Source organism: Pipistrellus kuhlii, unplaced genomic scaffold (genome assembly GCF_014108245.1).
Source record: "Pipistrellus kuhlii isolate mPipKuh1 unplaced genomic scaffold, mPipKuh1.p scaffold_m20_p_2, whole genome shotgun sequence".
Classification (NCBI taxonomy): domain Eukaryota; kingdom Metazoa; phylum Chordata; class Mammalia; order Chiroptera; family Vespertilionidae; genus Pipistrellus; species Pipistrellus kuhlii.
In genome coordinates, this window is record NW_023425515.1 from 13483666 (window position 1) to 13508560 (window position 24895).

The window sequence follows — 24895 nt, forward strand, 5'->3', positions numbered from 1 at the left end:
TGCAAAAAATGTTAAAATCAATGACCATCAATATAATAACTTGATCATTTGTGCTGGAGGATGTTTGCTGTAATGCCTGTAGCCAGCCTCCTTGTATTTTTACTTATCCCTCCCGTCTTTAAAAAAGTGTCCTCAGCTTCAAGAACCGCTATGTTAGCTTTCCAGATAAGTAATCATTCAAGAAGGAGTGGAAAATTGACCCGATAGTTTATAGAAAAGGCTTTTACATGCCAACTCAGTGCATTCTTCAGTTAATTTTTCCCCCCAGATTTGTAGATGTGCTGGTAGAAGACATAGGTACTTGGTAACTGCATCAATATAAATGTCAATATAATTTGTAATTTGTCAATTTAGCTTAATATGCTGACCAAGATACATTAAAAAAGGTTTCCACTTACCTTGCACTTCCTTTTAGGTTCACTAGCCCTCTCTTTTTTCTTAAAAATATCAGAAGAAATAAAGTCATCGTTAGTAAATCAAGATTTATCCCTTTCTGGGCATATAGTTCCCAGTACAGCTTTCTACCTTAGAGACAAAGACAATCAAATCAAGCAGGCATGGCCATCTGGAGTTTAAGACCCCAAATAATGTAATAACTGTTAAATGTATTAGTCTAGCTCTCTGAGTGGCATTTCCCCCTTGTGTCATCATGCTAAGTACTCACATCCCATAATTTGAGACATCTAAGCCTGCAGGCAAGAAGTACATGGAAAGCAAATGAAGTTTAAAATACAGAAAATTGATTAGAAATAGAATCGAATTAACACCTAGAAATTAGATTGCTTATTTAATTATTTCATTTAGTTTTCATTCTCCTTCAATTACTTCGCAATCTTTTGTAACAAATAAAGCCAAATCATATAGAGAAAAAGTTTTGGCTTTATTTACTTATTATTATTATTATTATTTTTTATTTTTTTGGTATAAATTTAGGCCACTGCATGAACTAGAAAGGTGAAAACATCTGGTTAATTATTAACATTATTAGGAAATATGATTGTACAATAGTTTGAAGAAGACCCAGTTAAATGGAAATATTTTTTCTAATAATTTTGAATTTTTCTAACTTTTAATGTAAAGAAAATGCCAAATGATCTAAAGGTATTTTTGAGACAAAAGTATTTTTAATAAGTCAATATCAACTGAGATGTAAAATGCTATTACAAATGTTACTATATTTCAGGCCCTTGGAAATTATGTATTTAAATATATCTTTGGCCTTATCTGGTTTAGCTCAGTGGATAGAGCATCAGCCTGTGGACCGAAGGGTCTTGGGTTTGATTCCAGTTAAGGGCACATGTCTGGGTTGCAGGCTTGATGGCCAGTAGGGAGTGTGCAGGAGGCAGCCAATCAATGATTCTCTCTTATCATTGATGTTTTTATCTCTCTCTCCCTTTCTCTTCCTCTCTGAAATTAATAAAAGTATATTTTAAAATAAATATATTTAAAGATTACAAAATATATTGTCATTTATATTGATGTAGTTACTAAGTTCCCATGTCTTTGTACTAAATTTTTAAATGTATATTTTAGAAACAAACAGAAATATATGTGATGGTAGGGAAACAAAATAGAAATAATAAGAATTATCACACACTATTAAACAGTATTAAAATAAAGGTAGAATGTTAGATGAAAATGACTGCCATTAGCCGAGACCGGTTTAGCTCAATGGATAGAGCATCGGCTTGGGGACTGAAGGGACCCGGGTTCGATTCCGGTCAAGGGCATGTACCTTGGTTGCGGGCATATCCCCAGTAGGGGGTGTGCAAGAGGCAACTGATCGATGACTCTCTCTCATCGATGTTTCTATCTTTCTATCTCTCTCCCTTCCTCTCTGTACAAAATCAATAAAGAATATAAAATAAAATAAAAAAAGAAAATGACTGCCATTGGATAATCTATGTTTATTAGTATGAAATGAATTGTCTGTGATCATACAGAAAGAAATATTTTGGTATTTGCTCATAAAACATTGCTGATCAAAACTTTTGTTTATCCAGGACCAACAATATGAATTGAAAATATAAAGAGCCTAATACGTTTTCAATATAATCTGGAATTGTTCTTAAGCCTATTATGTGTATCTTGCCTATATACCCAATTATAAGATTAAGTAGAATATGGCTGAAAAAGGTTTTGCTCAATGGGTAGAGCGTCGGCCTGTGGACTGAAAGGTCCCAGGTTCAATTTTGGTCAAGGGCATGTACCTTGGTTGCGGGCACATCCCCAGTGGGGGGTGTGTAGTAGGCAGCTGATTGATGTTTCTCTCTCATCGATGTTTCTAACTCTCTATCCCTCTCTTTTTCTCTCTGTAAAAAATCAATAATATATATATATATATATCAATATATATATATTTTTAAGTAGCGTATTTATTTATATATATATTTTTTTTATTTTTTTTTTTAAGTAGCGTATGGTTTAGAAGTCTCATGACTTAGAAATCACAAATAACATGTCCTGCTGTGATCTTAGTTGCAAGAACCAGGATGCAATATTGGCCCTCAAAAGCTTTCCTTCTTCAGGAAGCCATAAGACCTGGAATTCCACGATAGTTTAGTTCCGTGGTCGGCAAACTGTGGCTCGCAAGCCACATGAGGCTCTTTGGCTCCTTGAGTGTGGCTCTTCCATGAAATACCATGGCCTGGGTGAGTCTATTTTGGAGAAGTGGCATTAGAAGAAGTTTAAGTTTAAAAAATTTGGCTCTCAAAAGAAATTTCAACCATTGTACTGTTGCTATTTGGCTTTGTTGACTAATGACTTTGTCAGCCACTAGTTTAATCAATTTAGGTTACAGTAAGAGCTTTGTTAGTCTGCAATTACCTGTTAAATATAAAAATCCTAGAAGATAATGTTCTAAGCTACTATCAGTGATTAATACTATAGTTCACGTTTCCCAACCTTTTCCATCCCATTATCCTGAAATACATGATATATGTCCATCATCAACAGTGTTTTTCTATAGTAGAAATTCTCCATACCATGATTAGTATAAGCCATACAATCCATCACTTAGATAAGAATCGCTGCCTTAATTTAAATAAATAGATGGGGTTTCTTTCCCATGGGGACCTAATGAGAGGAGGCTCCTATACAGCATGAAGCAGGTGAATTGAAGATAAGCTATTAGATGCAGGATCATTTTCAGTGAGCAAGACAGGTATATTTGCCAAAACCGAAAATAAGACCTACTTACAGGTTTCCTTCTGAGTGAAATATAAGGCATCCCTCAAAAAATTAGGTGCCCCATAGGCTAAATATGAGAGATTTGGTTCACTGATTCTGAAAGAAATGGAGCCACAAGAAATTCACCAGGAAATTCAGGAATTGGATTGTTATGATGATGTTCCAGAAGATGATGACATGATTGTCATTAAATAAATGTGGAAATTATTGATACTGTAGGATTCACAGTTTGTCTGGTTTGTGTTGACAACTACCGTACTACCGTACCGTATACAGGTAATAAATTTCCTTTATTTTCATTTTAACAATAAATGTGTACTGTATTCTTCTTCATGGAAAAATAAGACATCCCCTGAAAATAAGACCTAGCGCATCTTTGGGAGCAAAAATTAATATAAGTCACTGTTTTATTTTCGGGGAAACAGGGTAGTTACATGCCCTTGACCGGAATCAAACCCAGAATCCTTCAGTACACAGGCCAATGCTCTATCCACTGAGCTAAACCGGTTAGGGCTCTAATTATGTTTTATTTCTACATTTAATGTTTTAAAACTACCTTAGAAGAATGCCGGTATTTAAGAGAAAGTGGTCACACAGTCATTTATAGAAGCACTCTAAGGACTCAAAATGTCAAATATTGGAGCCTGTTTGTTTCTAGAAGCCTCTGCTTCTAAAGATCTAAAGTGAAGATCAGATTAGGCCAAAATAAATGAATTATATATCCCACCAAATCTTCAAGCAAAGCGAAACACATTCTCCTGAATCTATGGATAGATAAATTATTACATTTGCAGTGAAAGCTAACTAGCTAGCTTTTTTTTTTTTCCTCCAACTATTTCTGAAATCTTTCTTTCAATGAAAGTAACAAATCTGACATTTTAAGAACAATAATTGATGACAAAGTATCTGTTACTTTAGTTGCTATGTTAATGCTTTCCACATCTGTGGAAAACTAAGTTCAAATACAAAGCTTTCCATTTCAAGGCTATTCATTACCATTTAGAACATTCCAGGTAGAAGTAAACAGAAGTCCACTTAACGCAGGTGTTCCAGTGTCAAGAAAGCATGGAGATGCTTTGGTGCCAAGTATAATAAAGATGATATTGCAAACATCTTATTCATTGGAAATATTCTGGCAAATGTCACACACAAAACAGATTACAGGTAGCATTAAGGTAGGTACAGAAACATAGGAAATTTACAAAATGAGTGATTTAACGAAGCTTATAAAAATAAACGGAAAAACCGAGACAGAGAGTCAGTACCAGCAGTCAGAAAAATAACACACAGAATAAAATATCAAATATTTTTTTTCTGCCTCACACTTAAAATTTTTTATTCTTTTATTATAATGAAGGCTACTAACACATAAATCCAGGGGGAAGCTTTATATCAGTCATTTCCCAAGTTTAATACAAATTAGTAAGGTAAAGCAATATTTTTTTGTGATATACAGATGAGCATATACACATAACCTCAATGAATTAGTTCTTCAGAATGTTCGTTGATGAATTTATGTACTAGAAACAAAAAGACATCCCAATATTAAGTGATATGCCCAATACTCTTACTGATAATTTTCTGTTTCGGAGACTACAATAATACCAAGTTTTAGGAAAAGACTGTGATAAATACTAAAATTCCTGCAAATGTGCCAAGTATTCTCTTAGATCTCTGAGCCTGACAGGGAAACAGGATGTTAATGGAGTGAATACCTAACGCTGCTCCACAGAACAACAGGCTTAGGCTGCTACAAGTTCTGAACTTGTTTCTGAGAAAACAGAGATGAGTGTTAATGAATGATTACTAGGGAGTTTATTCTTCTCTCATTAGAATTTAAGGGGATATGGAAAGAAAACTCCTTTTATTTTATGTACCATTGAATACCTATTCTACAGTGTGAAGTGGTCCAGAGGTTTATTTTAGCCTAGGTGATTAAAATGGTTTACAAATGCACTGACACACTGTTCTTCCCAAGGCGTGGTACAGTAATTCAAATGGCAAGCTAGTAATTTATTTTTATTATTTTATCTCCTTGGAAATTGCTAAACATCTGTAAAGTTTGTGATTGCATCCAATGTCTCAAGAGAGCTGGTAGTGACCAATTTCAAATGATCTGTGACAACAGAAACAAATTTAGAAATGGCACATTTCCCCAAGCATTGTCTGGATCACATTTTAATGCTAAGGTCACATTACAGAAATTAGTTTTAAATTTAGAAATAATGTAGCAATTCTTTGTTTTAGGAAGCATTGGGATGATTTGAACTTAGTTCCAAATACTGATATTGTCAACACTATTTTAAGTTATGAGAAATGAAGGAATCTGTTCTTTTGTTGGAGACTCAGAAAAAGTTTAATACACCTAGTTAACTTTTATCAGAAAATATACCCTAACTTGATTTTAATTATGACATATTACAATCATATGAATCCCAGTGGCATATAATAGGAACTGAATTAACATCTTTTAAAAATTGAATTGCTCTATCTACCTATTCACAGTAGGCCCACAAATGCACCAGAGATTTATATGTTAAGTCTAGAATGTACAAATCTTTCAAATTTCACATAGACAATATTGTATAATTTTAATCATAATTTAAATCAACAATAGCAAAGTGTTGTATCTTTCTGGATGGTTCCCTAACAATGCTCATTAATAACTGAAGTTCTCTAAAAGGTAATTTATACAACCTATTATCTATTTAAACCCAGTATTCTAAAAAATTAAATACAATACTCATGATGTTTAAAAATATATCATAATTTTTAATAAGCATGTAATGGCAGTAAGTATTAATTATTCAAAAGTATGCAGATGCATGTAGTAGGTTATAATTCTGGATTTTATTTTTTGGGGGGGGAGTTTGTTTCATTAGGTTTTTTCCCCCCCCTGATAGTTCTGTATCATTGTATCATGGCTACCTATTACTCTACTTAGCAGATTTCTATATAAAATTTATTTTGATTGATTTTTCTCTCTTTCCATATACATCCATACTCTTCCATCCCACCCACACAAATAGACATATATAATACATAGACATATATATTAGAGCTGTATTTAATATGTATATATTTACATCATAACACATATGATATAAACATAAAAATGTGTTATTGAGAGTCATGTGTTACAGCATTTGTCATACCAAGACCTTCACTACATTCAAAATACATTAAACTTTCCATGTGGAACATTAGATTGAGTAGAATATTTTGGATCTTCTAATAATCATTTTCATAAAAATAAAAATGTCTAAGGGTTGAATTAAAGATTCCATTTTAGGCTCAATCACTGGCATAACTTTACAGAAATGTACATTTCTTTCTTCCATCTTGAACATAAGTAATTATCAGAGTCATAAACACCAGCTGTGTAGTAGTAAAAAAGTAGAAACCAGTATGAAGTGAAATTCAAAAATATTAACAGCCCTTTTATGTGAGAAATAAACAAGATTATTTGTATACTGATTACAACTATATGAAATCAGGACATTAGAAAAAAATAATGCAAAGCAACAGTGGTGGTAACTGTGGGTTTTCACAGACATTAATACTACGTATTTTGAAATGACAAGCACTACAGGGTAAAGCCCTCTAGTCTTTAATTGACTCCCGCAATCTATATATATATGCACACTGACCATCAGAGGGAAGACGCTCAATGTCAGAACTTCCCCCTGGTGGTCAGTGTGCTCCCACAGCCAACCTCCCACAGCCAGCCCTGATCAGCCCCGATTGTGAACCAGACCTAGGAACTCCACCTGTGCACAAATTCATGCACCGGGCCTCTAGTTAGATAATAATATAGTAAATAAGTCAAATCCCTTTGAAGTTATTATACTGTTCCAGGGTGCACAGTGGAGTTTGGCAGAGTTCTATAAGGGTAGAATGGAATTAGCTGTACCCCTCCCCTCTCACATCATAACTGTGCACCAGAGATCTAATGAAGGCACCTATGCCTCACCCTACATCACCTTGGCTCAGGGTTTAGTGAGATTCCAAAGTGTACTAGTCTCACTGAAAAATCTCATAGATAATAGACAATATTAACTTCACAACATACACCTAATGGTGAGATATTCAGCACTCTTCAGAAACCATAGAATTGGCAAGAATTTGACAAAACTGCTTTTCTTCACTTGGTTCCAATCTCCTCAGTGATCGCTCTGAATCTACCAGGCTACTACTTTTCATATTGCATAGAGCCTCAAGAGTTAGTGCAACTCTCCCTGGCCCCTAATTGGTCTAGGGAATGGCTTAGCATTACTTAACATCATTCAGCTGAAGGAAAATAGCTAGAACTACTCTACTATAATGATAAGAAAGTTTTAACATTCTGCCTCAGAAAGCTGTTTGCAAATTGTTGATCAAAATGCATAATAAAAGCTTTGAAATTGTTTTTGTCCAGCCTAATATATGATGTGGAATAAGATCTGCACTCTGAGATCAGCACAAATTATATATATATATATATATTACTAAAAGAGAAAGATGCAAATTGACCATACCTTCGTGACACCCACCAGACAATCAAGATTGGATATGCAAATTAACCCAACAGAGATGGTGGGCTAATTTGAATACATAGGCCTTCCACACCACCCCAGTTGCTCCGAGCCTCTGGGCAGTGTGGAAGGCAAAAAGGCAGCTCCAGGCCAGAGCAAAGGCAGAAAGGTGGCTCTGGGCTGGAGCAAAGGCAGTGCCAGCAGCCAGGGGAAGGAAGGCCCATTCTTGCACAAATCCTCATGCATCGGGTCTCTAGTATTTAATAAATAATTTAAAAAGTGGCTCAGTGATTGATCATTGACCTATGAACCAGGAATTTATGGTTCAATTTCTGGTCAGGGCACATGCCCAGGTTGTGGGCTTGATCCCCAGTAGGGAGGGAATAGGTATGCAGGAGGCAGCAGATCACCCATTCTCTTATCATTGATGTGTTGTTGTTTTTTCTCTCTCCCTCTCCTGTCCTCTCTGAACTCAGTAAAAAAAGAAAAAAAAGAAAAAAAATATATATATATATATATTTAAAAGTATGTTTAAATGAAAATGCTTGCCATTTTAAATGATGATTATAGACCAAAAAAGCTATTATATAAACCACTGGTTCAATTTTTTTTTAGGAAACACACTGGTGAAAATACACATGCACTTATAAACTCATGTGTATGTATATATGTATATATATATATATATATATATATATATATATATATATATATATATATGAAATAAGAGCATATAAAATTACAGAAAAAAAGTTCAACTGTTGTGCTGGAAAATCTGAGCTCCACAAAATTCATAAACAACATATTAAATGACACACTGATAGTGAAGACAAAAGAAAAATCTATTAAGCAAAATGAAATTAATAAAATAATGGAAAAGATATCATCTATTCCATTTTCTAATGTAAATATGTAATTTGGAAATGGATTCTATGTTTAACACAGAGAAGAGGTGTTGTTTTTTTTTAATGTTCTTAATGATCTGTTGTATTTTCCACAGTTACTGTGCTCATTTTCCATTAAAGCCTTGTGTGTAAATACCAATTATATGTAGCTGTGAATTCTTCTTTTTTCTTTTTAACCTTAATCTTTCCCATAGATTAAGACTAGGATATATGAGAAACATATATATATATATATATATAAAGATATATATATATATATATATATATCTTTATGTATATTTATTACTAACATTTATTTAATAAATAAATGTGATTACTATAAATATTATTCAGAGTTTAATGGGTTGCCTCCTGAAAGAAATACAGGTTCCAAAGTTTTCTACACTCACTGAAAAACTCATAGATACTGAAGTCAATATTAACTTTTACAACATACACCACGACAGATTGATAACATTTATTGAAATAAACGTTTAAATGAAAACATTACTAACATTTATTTAATTATTTAAGACTGCTATGTAATATATTTATCTAGTTATGTTTGCTTATGCATCATTGAACATCATTTTATATTTTACAGTGGAAAGATTTCAATTACTCTCTTCAGAATAAGTATATGCTCTCAACATGATATGGGGTGGGGGTATCTTTCTAGGATAGACACACAAAAAACTCCTTAATCTACAAAGTAATCAAACTATGGATTAAAAGTAATAACCAACCAAGTGTAACTCCTAGTTGAATAAATCCAAATTAATCTGAATCCCAACAGGCTTCCAGAAAGAGGTGTTATTCCTACCTATGTGCAACCTGCCCAGGTTTGCCAGAAGAAGCTGTCAGCCAACTCAGAAACTTATTTTTGCATTCCACCTCCCTTACTTCTCACTCACCCCAGGCCACTACTGAAAAACATACATTTTTGGAGCTGCCAATAGTGACTAAAGTTATGCAGAGAAAAAGCAATGGAAGATTCTTGCTTGCTCTTGGATAAGGGATAAAATAGTGGAGCCCCTCAGATGGGAAGCAGATGTGACTTCAGGACTTCCTGAAAGGTCAGTCATATATTTAATGTGAAAAAAAATGGAATAGAGTCCATTGCACAGTGATCCTCTGCTTGCTGACAGCTACCCCACTGAAATGCCAATAATTACAATTTTAGCAGTTTGTGTGGGTGTGTCACCATCTTTGACCCACTATTATATCCCGAAGATTTAACTCCCTGTTAGTTTATACTCAGCCACTCACACCCATTTCATTGTCATTCCTTGGGTGAAGGGGCGCCAGGAGGAATTCTGTGTCTTCGAAATAAGACAGTGTACCCAATTGTGAGTGCTGCAACAACAAGCAACTGATAAACTATCTCTTTGTTTATGTCAACTGTTCTGAGACTTTTTGGTACATTTCCTTTTACACATACCCCTGCTGTAACACACCATTCAACTGCCTACAATAAGAATTATTTTTTTTTTCCCCTCGTCAGAACTCTGATTTATTTGGGGACATAAGTAAAATTATTTAATTTCTCAGCTGCTCATAAAGTCAGAGCAGGCAAAAGGCCACACTTCTGGAAGTCAGATGTAGATAAAAGTGGACGTCCCTTCCCAAATTTAAGGCCAAAATTGTTTTTCTCATTTTTTGTTTTGTTACTGCCTTTCTGGACAATCAGTATGAAGCTATGGGGCCTAGAAGTGTAGGTACCATCTGCTGCAGGAAAGAGCAAACAGAGCAGTAAAAGCCTCCCGCATGGACCATAGACAGAGGGAAGGAGCCTGGAGCCAATGGGACATCTCTGACCTCAGCATTAGCCCCATGGCCTAATCTCAGGCCTCTTGTAGTGAGATAAGAAAAGGTACTTCGATTGAAACCACTGTAGTAGAATCTTGTTAATTGCCATTGAATTGACTGTTTCTAAACATGAGTTAGTATCACTCTCTGAGATATTTAAGAACATTAAAAGTGGCCAGTGCATTGCTAAAGAGGGAATTTATACAGAAAACAGAGGTTGACAAATATTCTTCGAGGCATCTTTAAACTTTCCAATATGATGCGATTATAGAGGTTTACTTCTAGCTATTGAAATCATAATTTATGACCCTAAAAGTGGGATGATCTAGCTGGAAAATTATTTTTATATGAGTGGGAGTCAGAAAGATATAGTCGAAATTCTAGAAGTACCTAACATTTTTGCTACATTTCTATTGTTTGCGGTACTAGCAGGAAAACACCATGAGAGTTTTACTCACTTCAGAAAAATGTACAATAAGCTCACTCTAAACTAGTACCAAAAATGACCGACTATTATATACCATTCTAGAGGCCCAGTGCATGAATTCATATACCAGTGGGTCTCTCACCCTGGCCTACACCCTCTTGCAATCCAGGACCCCTCAGGGGATGTGGGACTGCCATTTTCAGCCTGATCCCCTCGACGGGTTGAACAGCCGACCAGTTGCTTAGGGTTTTATATATATATAAATAATTCAGTTGGGTTGTAGTCAGTTGGGTTGAATATTGTGTGGCCATTAATACAGCTATAAAATGAGAAAACTGGAAAGTGAAATAGAATTTTTCCATTTCTTGAATTTTAATATCACTAGTCATTCAGAGCCAGTTTGAAATAAATCACTGTAACTAGAAAGAGCAAGAATTTTCATTCTAAGTGCGGCCGTGCTATAAATTGTGTGCATAAACATTGAAAAAAACAGAAAGATAAAGAAGAAACAAAGTTTGTGACTACTGTGTATAACGCATTTAAGAATAGATATTGGCAAACATAAAAAGTGTTAAACTGTTTGGAAATCACAGGTAAAAAACATAATTTTAGTTGTCATATAGAATTTTAAAATTGTTCTAAGATTTTCTTGACTCAATCCTCTTATTTTTAGATGCTAAATCTGAGATCCCAAAGGGTTAAATGACACATGAACAGTTCATGGACCTAGTCTGTGGCATTTCACATTCTCAGACAGGCAATGGAACCCAGCTGAACCGGCCTTTAGCTTGTGGCTATTCTTGTTTTACTTAATTCTGTTCATTCCTTAATTGACTGAGTACATGTTAAGCCATTAAATATTTCTACCAAATCTATCAGTAACAAATATTTCAAAGAAAAATTTTTTACAAGTAATTAAAAACTTAAACTTTTTTCCCCAAATGTTGAATTTTGAAATACCACGTTTTAAAGACCTTTGCTTACATTTACTCAGAGCAGAAAAGATGTGTTAAGAAAATTACAGATTTCCAGCAGGAAAAGCAAAAGCAAATATTAGCTATTTGGCAATACCAATAAATATAGAACACATAATTTTGTGGGCTGAAATAGTATCCTTCTTTTAGAAATCACATCATAAAAGTTATTTTAAAAATATACTGTTTGTCTTCCCAAACAGAAACAAACCTTCTTATGAATACGCGCATAGAAGCTAAACTTGGGGGAGGAATCACATCCCTTACATAACCTAGGCTGTCTGAAAGAATGAGTTGTTCTTGTGAAAACTCAGCCTATCAAATGGCCAGAAACATCAGAATCTTATCAGTGAAACTCAAATTACTTTCCAACTTTTCTGAAGTTACTGAAGTGAAACCACCTCAACAAAAACATGTTTTTTTCCTTTGCTTTGTGTTCTTGGATGCTTTCTCTATTTTATATGGACTTCCTTTGGAGATACAAGAAATTATATTAAGCCTATCTGATCAATGCACACAGAATAACCAACTTTTTATAGCTGGAAATAAATTCTTTAAAGAAGATTTTACATTACAAAATCTTAAAATGCTTTAATAATAAACATGGCTTTCCTCTTGTACAGTACAAAGTATAGATTCAATTATATTTTCTTTTAATTTGAAATCAACTGCTATTGAGATAGAAAAAAGAAAATAGCCGTAGTGTTCTTCCATTAAAATGTTTTAATTAAAAAATGGACATTAAAATACCAGTACCTCAATTACATTTCAAAAAGTGTTCTATTATCTTAAGAAAATGTCTTTCTTAAAAGGAGTGACTTTCTATTTTTATGTCCCTTGAGAAAATCTCAGAGAGCAGTGAATTAGACAAAGGTAGGCTTTATAAAATAAGCATGTCTAATTCACATAGAACAATGCCTTTTGAACAAAAACAAGCCCCAAACCACAGGACCATATATCTGTACATGAAATTTTCACCATAATCACTCTATAAATACTAAATGATTATTTTAAAAATTAGATCATCACTAAAATAATTTGAATTTTGCAAAGTGTTTCTATTCAAGAGTAAAAGTTCATAATTATTTAGCAAATTTTTATCCTATTAATTTTATTTTATAAAATGAAACAAGTACTTAGCCTTTAAAAATTCAAAACTGTTATAGAAAATGATGCAAATATATTCACAGTCTACAATATATGATTTTATTATTAAATAGAAAAATATTTGTTTATAAAATTCTACTTCAAAATGTTTTACTCTTTTAAATTTTATAACTTAATCATTAAATAACAATCCATGAAAGTAAAACTATGAAAATTATAAAGATTATTTATAATTAAAATTACAATTATATATAAATAGAAGTTGCAATTCATCTTACTATAATATTTCTTTTATTGTGACAGATATTTGCATTTTATTATAATAATAAAAATTATTTCTAAAACAATTGATAATTATAAAATATTCATTTTCAAACTCTTAACTACAATTTTAAGTAATAAGATTATTCACTAAATTCTAATTTTTGTATCTACCTCAAAATATTTCAAATGCATTAAACAATGTAAAGAACTATTCAGCTAAAATGATTAAAAATCTACTAAATAGGTATTGTCTGCTTAATGATGTCAATGTTCTTTACATAATAGAAAAAATATTTTTCACTACTAAGGAAATGTAAACTTTATTCATATTTCAAGAAAAATAATATTAAAAGATTTACATTGCAATTTTGAAAATAGAGAGTAAAGACAACTATTCACTCTTTATAATGTTAACCAAACATTATTATTTATTCCTCACAGCATCTGTACACCATTAAGAAGTATAAAATGGATTGTATCTATAAATGTTAACAGCATAAAGCTAATAAACCTAAGAGGCCCTTTAAAAGACTAGTATTCATAACTCATTGTAGCATAAGATATTCTTGGAAACCCAAACCCTAAAATAAATATGCTCTAAATACTTATTTTGAATGTTTAAATGCATTTTCATAATTTTGAGGGAGATAAAATTTTATTTGAAAATATTATAGAAGAAGATATTCAGCCAAGCTTTTTGATAGCACCTCACATGGTCGTACATGTTCACAATAATGAATGCAAATAAGTGTAGGTCTTCTAAACACCTTTTGTACCCGGATAAATATTTCTCCCTGTCTTTTGTGCTTAGGTCTATTGTCTGCACTCTTCCCAAGATAGAAGGTAGGGAAGGACACTTCAAGAGAGTTGGAAAGACCAAGGTTGTGGAATGGGTGTTTCCCTACAGAAAACATTTAATTAAGATCATTTCTGATTTGGATTCTCCCTCTGTGCTGATGAAAAGGCAGCTGTGAGGAAGAAAGAGACCCTCCCACTGGCTGTAAACAGAGGAGAACAAATGCCCTGCAGCTCCTAAGCAAGGAAACATGGGCCCCCCTGCTGGCAAGCAAAGGGAGGAAGTTATCTCCCACAGACTTCAGAGATAAGTCCAAGAAAGGGATAGAGGTGTGAGAAGCACAGGCACCCGGGAGAAGGAACAGGAAATGGAGCTAAACCATTCATCATGGTTTAGTTGCTCTATTGTGTAATAATGCAGGCAGATTCCTGAGCACAAAATCATTGGGACTTTGTATTGCAGAAAGTATGGCTGTTAAGTTTCTAAAGGGGGGGTGGGGGCTGGGGGCGGGGACTCAAACACTCCTGTGTTAGCAGCAAAATCATGCATCAATAGACAGCTTTTGTGTGCCCATGATGAATATTATGTCTGGTAACTATCTCACACTGATGAAAAACTTTTCTCCATTGACTGGCACACAGTAATGATCACAATAAAGCACTTTATTAAGTGGTATTCTTTAATGAAGAAAATAAAGTAGAATCCACATGTTGCAAAAATGACATATTTTAAAGAAAAAATTTGGCAGCCATATTTGTAGATTAGGACAGCAGTGTTTCATGGAAATTCGAATGGTGTTCTTAAGGAAAACCTGACTCACTCTTCATTTGACAACATTCTTGCAATGATATGGAAAGTAAACCTGAAAAACCTGATACATTATGAATTGCCCTGACAATATCTGTTTCTTAAGGCTTTTATATATGTAATTTTTGAATTTTTAAAGTCCATGCTTATAGCCTTTCATCAAAAAATAAAACTACAAGCCATATTTGATTTATTAGGTGTTTCTGACTTATTCCAATTAAAATTAAATAATAAATAACTAAATAAATGCCAGTTTTCCAGTGTTGTATTATTAAATAAACCAAGTCTCCCATTCAGCTGAGTTTTGCATATTGAGAAACTTCCCTATGTTCCTTCAGAAACTGTCTATAAGCAGGTTGTTCTTGTTTCTTTATATTATTGGTTGAAACATTTGAATTTTAACCAAAATTAAATCTTACTAACAAATAACATTTTTTCCAATGATATAACAGTGGTGTCTTGGGGGCTATGGATAATTTTGTTTTCCTATTTAACAGAGCGTAATTTTCTAGTAAAAAATCTAAAGATGCACTAAAGGCCAGAATAGTTTTTGTAGCTAAAACTTTTTCTAAAGGAAACTATGATAAAAGGGTATGATAAATTGATTCTTGAATTGATCATTAAATAAGATACCAGTTATGCAAAAGGACCATAAAAGTACAAAATAACAGAACGCAGTATGAGAGAAACAATTATGCTTTCAAGATATAATAGGCCCAATTCCCCTTTTCACTAATTTTGAATGTACAGTGACACCATCCAGGCACTCTGTTCTCAAAGAGAAATTGAGATTAAATGTAAATATGTGATCAATAGGATTTACAAAGAGAAAATTGGGGTTAAATGTAAATATGTGATCAATAGGGTTTTGATAAAGGTTGGTTAAGGGTTGGAGAGAGTAGAGTATAGCTAAAATATGAATTCTATAAAGAGCCTATTAGGTTTCTAGCACAGAATCCTATCAACCATCATCCAAGACAGGGAATGATAGAATGTTCAGGTTAGAGATAAAAATTCAGCTTATTAAAGTTCTGGTTATCTTCAGGTTACCAAATCAAAGATATACTAATGCCAACTGGAGATACTAAACCTTAGGAGAATTCAAGCAGATTAAGACCTCTTTGGCATAGAGATTAAACGTGCTAGCTGTCCTCAGGAGGCAGATTTTTCTTTCTTTTTTTTTTTTTAAATATATTTTATTGATTTTTTACAGACAGGAATGGAGAGAGATAGAGAGTTAGAAACATCGATGAGAGAGAAACATCGATCAGCTGCCTCCTGCACACCCCCCAACAGGGGATATGCCTACAACCAAGGTGCATGCCCTAGACCTGAATGGAACCTGGGACCTTTCAGTCCACAGGCTGATGCTCTATCCACTTAGCCAAACCGGTTTCGGCAGGAGGCAGATTTTTCTAATGGCTAGCATAGTTCCTAGAGCATAGTTGATTTTCAATAAATGATTGATGGATGGCTGGATAAACATTGAATGTAAAATTCTGGCATGGATTTATCTTGGTTTTTTAAAGCTGCAGTAAAGTTGTTAAAAAGGGAGGGGCAACAATAATAACTCACCAGATAAGAAAGTCATTATACTTCACATTGAGGAGGTTAGTAAAAGTACCTAGAAGGTAATCTGATGGAGTGAATGTCCTGGATGGAGAAAGAGTGGAAGATAGTGGAAATTGCCTTCGGAAAGAAGGACACTAGGCACTTCAAAATAGAAGAACATTTCCAAAAGTCGAATTTCCAAAAGTGTGAAAAAGGGATCTAAATAGATTCTGCATTCTCTCTGGCCCTCCTGTTACTCCCACTGTAGTAGATCTTCCCCATTCTCAAAAGACTTCTCTTTCTAAATATGGTTATCTAAGATAACCCACCAGCTTATATTTGGTAGCTTTATCTCTATAGTCTAAATCCAAATAGATTACTTGGACTTTATAGCCCCATCTCTGTCCAGTAGACAGAATATAAGAACATGAAATATGAATAATATGCCTACATGTGTTAAACTGATAGAATTATTTTTTAGCTAGTATATTAGATGAGTTACATATTGTTTTAAACTTTCCAAACATTTAAGATGTTGATCACACTCAAACATTATTATAAATGACCCAAGTCACACATATTTAGACATTTTCATAGAAATAAATCTAAAGATTTAAAGAATGGAATGAGAAATAGACAAAATGTTCAGCAGAATTAATTTTAAAAAACAAAGGATAAATATTTCCAGCTTTTTTGGCTTTTTGAAAGAACTAATACAATTTGCAAACTATTGACATAAAAAATAAATGAAAATAACAAAAATTAGAATGGCAGACTGTCAATCTTACTCAGCAACTTTGTAAATTATGAATATTAATTTATTAATATATACTAATAATATGAAAAGCTAATAACATGTAGACAATGCTTTAGAAAATGTCAGATTGAAAATTAACTCAATAAGTATCGGGTCTAGTAATAATTAATGTCGTTTTTAAACATTCGTTTAAAATCTTGCTTGGCGTTGACTTGTATTGACATAACCTTCAAACACGTGGTATCTACAGAACGTGTGAAGTGCAATTAACAAGTTTTGCTTGAAAAAGTTTGTGTTTGCTTTAGTTTTTGTTGCAAAACTAGGGCTAAGAAGATGGCGGATGAAGAGCATATTCGGCACTGCATGCTTTACGAGTTCCAATTAGGAAGAAAAGCAAGTGAGGCTGCAAAAAACATCTGTAGTGCTCTTGGTCAAGATGCAGTTAGCGCCAGAAAATGCCAGCGTTGGTTTGAGAAATTTCGCGAGGGAAATTTTTCGTTAGATGACAAGAGTGGTCAAGGCCGTGTGTCCAATTTTGATCAAGAAGCTCTTCAAGCTCTTTTGGTGCAAAATCCTCAAATTACCCAACAAGAGCTTGCGACAACTTTAAATTGTTCACAAAAAACAATTTCCAATCAATTGCATGCACTTGGCAAAGTCCAAAATTTTGGAAAATGGGTTTCTCATGAGTTGACCGACAACAACCGTAATCAAAGAGTCACAATTCGCAGTTCGCTCCTCTCTCGTCAAAACCGTTTGCCGTTTTTAGAGCAAATTGTTACCGGAGATGAAAAATGAGTGCTGTATGTTAATTTGAAAAGGTGGCCTCAATGGTTGGACAAAAATGAGGCTCCGCAGCCCACGCCAAAACCTGATTTGCATGCGAAAAAAGTGATGTTGTGTGTTTGGTGGAATTTTAAAGGAATTCTTCATTATGAACTTTTACCATCTAACCAAACCATTACAAGTGCAGTGTATAGTGCCCAATTGGAAAGGTTAGCCCAAACTTTAAGAGAAAAAGAACCCGCGCTGATTAATCGGAAGGGCGTAATTCTTCACCACTATAATGCACGACTGCATACTGCAAGAATCACTGCTGAAAAACTGCGCCAGTTGGAATGGGAAGTTCTCCCTCAACCTGCATATTCTCCTGATATTGCCCCTTCCGATTACCATTTGTTTCGTTCTTTGCAAAACTTTCTTCTTGGAAAAAAATTTAATAATGAAGAATGCCTCAAAAATGCATTGACCGAATTTTTTGCATCAAAATCACAAGAATTTTACAACAGAGGGATTAAAATGCTTCCTGAGCATTGGGCACAAGTAGTAGAAAACAACGGCAACTATATTGTTGATTAAATTTTGTTGTATTGTTTAAATAAATTCGATTTTAAAAAAGTATTAGAAAACGACATTAATTATTACTAGACCTAATAAAATTAAAACATAATTTAAAGAAAATTGGATGAAATTTTTTTTTTTAATATTGCAAATACCACCTCCATCTCTGGCCTTCCTATTTTATTAGTGAGTTTTTCAAGATTATAAATCATATTGATATATGTAATTCTATATAACATAATTATATTATTATAATATATTATATATGTGATAAAATACAATATATAAATAATAGGTTATATAAAAAGATTATCTATAATAATAAAAGCATAATATGCTAATTAGACCAGATGTTCTTCTGAATGTCCTCTGGACAAAGCAAGGAAGGCCTACTCTTGCATTAATTTTGTGCATCAGGCCTCTAGTGTGTGCGTGTGTGTGTGTGTGTGTGTGTGTGTGTGTGTGTGTGGTGATATATATATATATATCACCATAGAGGATATTGTAAAAGTTCCAATAGGATGTAACCTCCTTAATAATATTAAAACAATGGGAAGCAATGAAATAATACTGTAGATCATCCTAACTTTGGAGCATTTCTCCAAATTCCCAAATAAATAAAAAAAATATTGAATTGTATATAGTATTGAATAAAAGAATAAGCTTGCAGCTATTCAAGTATCTATACTAGTAAAAGCGTAATATGCTAGTTAGACCAACAGCCAAATGTCCTTCCAGATGAAACAGGGGCTGTGAGGGCCAAGGCAAAATTTTGTGTATTGGGCCTCCAGTAACATAATATTAGCAAGTCAACTGCTCAGAGAAGTGGTGGGCAAAGATTCAAACTCAGGCTAGAGGGTCATTTTGGGGCAAATGGGGTGAACCTAAACCTTGCATCATCATCACTCTCATCTTTTGAATTCATACAGTAGGCAGTGTGTTCATATACTGAAAACATTTGCCAATTTATGCAAAGGGTTAACTGGTTATGTTGGTGATGAGAATATGGTTATTATGTTTTTAGATGTATCTAATCTGTCCATTGTGAACATCCTATCATGTGAAATGAGCAGATATTACAAATATTACACAAACAATTTCAAAGCACCTTATTTGGGTCAGGAGGACAGATAAACTATCTGATTTTAGACATCTTCCTCACACCCAACACTGTTTAAGGACTGAGAGCCCAGCTGATTGTCACCATAATTGTCACAAACCTCAGCAGCAAGTTTCAAGGGGGACAGTTCTCACTTACTTCAAATGGTTCTACAGGATGTATAATGATTCATATTTCCTATCTCAAAACTTGGAAAATAAACTCTTAATGCAGATTATCCCAAAATGCAGATTATGTCATAATCTATGAGGTACAGAGTATAATGTTATTTTAAAGAATAGATAATTATGTGTATACTGAAGCTCATAAATAATATTTTTTATAATTTTACTATGAAGAAATAAATAACACACTTATCTAGAAAGATAATTTAAATGTGTATTTCTATATACAATCCTACCTACATATGATTTACAAAATATGTTTGCTAGTAGCAGGGAAATTAAATTCCGGCACTTTACTGCATTTTGAATTTTAGAGAAAACTGATAAGTAGTCCACAAATTTACATGCCATATATTTACATTCCAACAAGATAATTTAAAAATAAAAGGAAATTCTAGAGATATTTATTTTTATTAAAAAAATAAACAGTTAAAATATGAGTGAAGAACAGTAATTCATGATTCTCATTTCAGAACTCAGGAACTCATATTAATTAGTGATGAACAAATATGGCAATATAATAAGAAGTTCTACTTACCATTTGGATAAAATTCTTGGAATTCCATTTGGACGATTATCCCAGTAAAATTCTTGAATATCTGAAAAATTAGAATGATTGAGGAAGATCAACAAGACATACTTTATACAGCATTTTATAATATGTTAACTGCATATGATGTTTGACTCATACCTGTCTCAGATTTGTATAAGAATGCATTCAGACTCATGATTTTAATTTAATATGAATACTATCTAAACTCAGGAATTAGGTGTGTCCTTTTATTTATTCACACACCACCTTTAGCGCTAGATGCCCCAGGCTGCCTGTTCTCAACTCAACCCTGACATACAGGAACCACACTGCAAATAAGAGAAATAATTTTTCTGATCTCTGACTTCATACATCCCTTAAACAAAGTCAAGAAACTGAACCACTATGTTCTTATTTTTCAGTGCAAAACTTCTGTGAGGGAAATTATATTATAGTGTTTCACTGTGATAAGAGGAAATCTGTATCCTAAATATTTAAGTACATAAACTAGGTGAACTAATTTAGAATTTTAGTAATTATGTCACCTCTGCAAATGTATTTAAGATAGGGATTACAAGGTTATTCTGATGTAATACTCTAATTGCCAATTATTTTATAAAATCAGAAGAACTCTCATCTATCCCAAAATTTGTTTTTAAAAGGTGAGGAAAATGAGAATGTAGGAGAAATGGCTTGGTAGAGATCTTAGCTTAGAGAGAGCAAGATCTAGCTTAGAGAGAGTTCTATGACCAGATGCTAAATCCCAAGATTTTAGCTTATCTCATTCCACCTTATTATTTTAAAACCCATTTATTAAGGGTCTGATATATACCAGGTACTGAACTGGGCACTGAATAATGAACATGATAATGGACAAGACAGATAAGAGGCCTTCCTTCTGAAATAAGAAATTAAGAATATATTTACAACTCAGGTAAAAACTGCTGTTTGAATTTAAACCTTCTAAGGCAATTTTCCTGTGCCTGGGATCATAACCTTTAGAGATTAACCAGTGAGTTCTGCTTCTGCAAGATAGGGCCACATTCCAATGTCCAGAAGGATGTGACTGGGAACGACCCTGGGGCTGACCCCAGTTTTTAGAATATAGTCTTTAGGATTTAGAATTTAGAACAAAGGAAAATTCCTATGGTTTGAACTGTTGCAGAGTTCCCAAGTGGTCGGACGATGCAGGGAGAGAATTTGGAGAGACTTGCTTTGTTCATCGCAGGATGGGCTTAAGGAGGATGAATTCAAGTTCTAAGCAAGGTTACAGGCAGAACTTCCTTTTTTTTTATTAAAGAGCCAGCCCTATGTTCACTTAGAGGTTATCTCGATGCTGGCCTTGAAAACAATACAGTTCTATCCAATTAAAAGAAAAAAAAATGCACCTGACACATTATTGAGATTGTAGGCATATCTGGTCTCTGTCCTACAAGGTCAGACAGCTAAGTTTATCTTCATCATTCTTCAAATGGGCTAACCAAACTAGAAAGCAACATTTTATCTAGGAACAGAAAATTCCAAACAATAGTTTGTTGCAGAATGGGGGTTTTCCTTCTCAGAACCTTTAAAAATAACTACCTGCCCCTAAAGTGACATAGTCATGTGGAGACCACCTGTGTGAAGTGCTCTCACGTCTATCCTGGCCAGATATTTCAATAAATTCTTGTCTGCTTTTTTTTAATCAATCATCAGCCTCCAGGGGTCTTATTCTGAATCCAGGGTTTGACCCCACAACACTTCAAGAAGCTTAATTCTGGTTATCACCATTCATTAAAGTATTGAATATAGTACATTTCCATCCCTATAAATGATAATGAATGCAAGTATAACCTAGATACAAGATTTTGATATGCATTTCTACTAAGACCATGTCTGGTACCCAATGGATATACTTCTTTAATCTTGGAAATATATTTGGCCTGCAACATACTTAGCTAAACATCTGAGTATTTTGACATGTAGATACATATGTTGTGCATTGATAAATCTATAAAAAATTGAAAAGAACACATTTTTCCATTGAGTGCTTTAAAAAGAATCTTTTATTTGCTTACTGAACTAATTGTGTCAACTTCCAGACTCAGTGTGAAGCTTAAAAGTATGCTGGAGAGATGAAAAGTTCTACATGTGCAAATGAGTAAGGAGATTTCACATGGAAGCGTGAAATAATGACCATGAGATCCATTCTGCACATCATTTCTTAACTATTGTTTTATGTTTAGCTCTGTGTTAAGTATTCTGCTTATAGTAGATAATTTCAAAATAGAATTATATAGTTACATGTATGGTAAAATACTGCTATTATATAAATTTTGTTTGGGAGCTTTGAATTTTTCAAAATATCAAATATGAAAGTTCTCTACTTGTTATTTTTATTTAAAATTATCACTCTGATTTATATCCTTGAAACACAGAGTGCATACATGAATGTTATCTGTCATCTGCTTAGAAAAAAAAAGTAATATATGTTTTTTTCTTTAATTATCTTACTTATTACTGAGAATTGGTTGGGGGGGGGGGGGTTGTGTGTAAAGAAAATACCAGTAATATAAAAACATTTTACTCCCATTTCATCCACATAAGGCATTAACTAGGAGTCAAATGTTCACAACAGAAATAAGCCATATTGATACTAGTTATATTTGCCATAAATCTATCAGTTATTATATGGTTCAAATAATCTCATTGCTTTCTTTTAACAATGGCTTTGCTATTAGAAATTTAAAGGAAGGAAAAGGGACAACCAAAAGAGAAAGGGAGAGGGAGTTTCTAATAATGATGACAGTAGTCAACATTTACCACTTGCCCACTTGGAGTTATCAAAGACTTTAAGCCATACAATGACATGACTTGATTGAACATCTTATGACATTTATTCTGGCTGTGAAGAGGAGAGTAAATGAGGAAGTGCAGGGCAGAGTGGTGCTAGATAAGTGGTCAGAAAAGTTGGAAGGCTGCTGTTGTAGTGCAGGCATACTGATATTTTCAACTAGAATGCAGGAGTGAAGATGGACAGAAGCAAATGTAGTGGAGATATTTGGACAATAAACTTAGGGAAAGAAAACCAAGGATGACTTGGGTTTTTGGCTTGAATAAGGAAATAGATTGTACCTTTTATTAGAAGTGTATGTCTACGGAGAAGCATATTTGTCCATGGTGAATAGAAAACAATGGGAGGGAAGGCTATTGTTTTGGCAAGGTTGTCTCTGTAAATTTAAAAATACTTGTTGTGTAGATCATTTAAATATACTTATTCTATAGGTCAATTATGTAAAATACCATAATTTCTGCTTTATCAACCACAGAATGTCTTTGATAATAAATATAATAGCCAGCTCTCAAAATTCTACTGCACCATGTTTGGGCGCTTCATGCATAATTTTCATGTCTTCTGCATTCTTGGTCTTTCACTCTACCAGATCCTTTTGCAGAAATCATTAATAATACTCATGTGTCTCACTGACAATCAATACTGTGAACCCCTTTATTAATGCTCCTTTCACAGCTAAGTTCCTCAAAAGAGAACATGACTTTTTCATTTGAACTCCTCCATTTATTTTTAATTCTACTATGCTATTGAGTGGGTGCTTTCACTTCTACTACATTACTGATAGTGACCTCGCTAAGGTCCCCAGTTAATCTTTAATATCAACATCTCACAGATCTTTTTGGCAAGCTATTTCACTGGCTCCTCCTCCTCTTAATTTTTTTTTCCACATCGTTGTTTTAAATTTTATTCTTTCTCCCTTCAACATTTTGCCTTGAATAACACCAAAACTCCATTTATTAACTGCTAATGACCAACAAATCAATATCTCTAACCTGTATTCTAACCTGTAGGTTCACATATGCAACTGGCTACTTGGTGTCTCCACTGGGCAGCCCTATATGCACTTCAAATAAAACATAGCTTAACACTCAGCTCCTTACCTTTATTCCAAAACCTCCCCTCCTATTCCTGTTGGTGGGTAGCATCACCATGCAACCATTAACTCAAGATGGATGTTTGGACATCTACCCATACTGTTGCATTTTTCATGTCCTCCAGTTTTCATCACTGGCCCAACATTATCAATATTACTTCCTTACAGTGTCCTGCCTCACCTCCCCACATCTCTATCAGCACTACTTCTCACCTCATTTCACGTCTCAGTATTATCTGAATGAGTCATTTCTTCTCTGCCCTGCTGCCAAAGGTCTCTATAAAAACCTTTATGTAGGTCCTCACTACCTAAAGGAAAAAATTCAAGGACTTGCTCAGGACTTCTGATGATTTTCAAGATCTAGTCCCTACTTTACTTCCTTATTGTCATTCTTCTCCCTCACCAAACCTTTTTACATGTTTTAACAGTACATGAATAATTCTGATGTGTCCATCCTGATTCTACTGGAGCTCTCACACTTAAATAAATGCTTCTTAGTGATCCTGGTATAAGAAATTTTAGTCATTTTATCCTTGTTTATACAACGTGCTCATATAGCAACTCTGATATTTTATGGAACTTATTGATTTCTTATCTCTAACTTCCACTAAACTACTCTTGTCTTAATAAACCAATGGGCATGACTGGTGTTATTCAAGAAGGAACAAAAGGAAGAATAAATGAATTACTGAATAAAGGGCTTATCACAAAGCCTTACTAGAAAACCTAAGGC

The 24895-nt window shown here is 33.8% G+C and overlaps 1 long non-coding RNA gene across 1 annotated transcript in view; it reads right to left on the reverse strand.

Moving 5' to 3' along the window:
• Positions 1-24895, reverse strand: part of LOC123652816 — a 68854-nt gene that overhangs the window by 26060 nt on the left and 17899 nt on the right. Inside the window, exon 2 of the long non-coding RNA XR_006742312.1 lies at positions 20243-20303. This is a non-coding gene — a long non-coding RNA (uncharacterized LOC123652816). The remainder of the gene's footprint in view (positions 1-20242; positions 20304-24895) is intronic.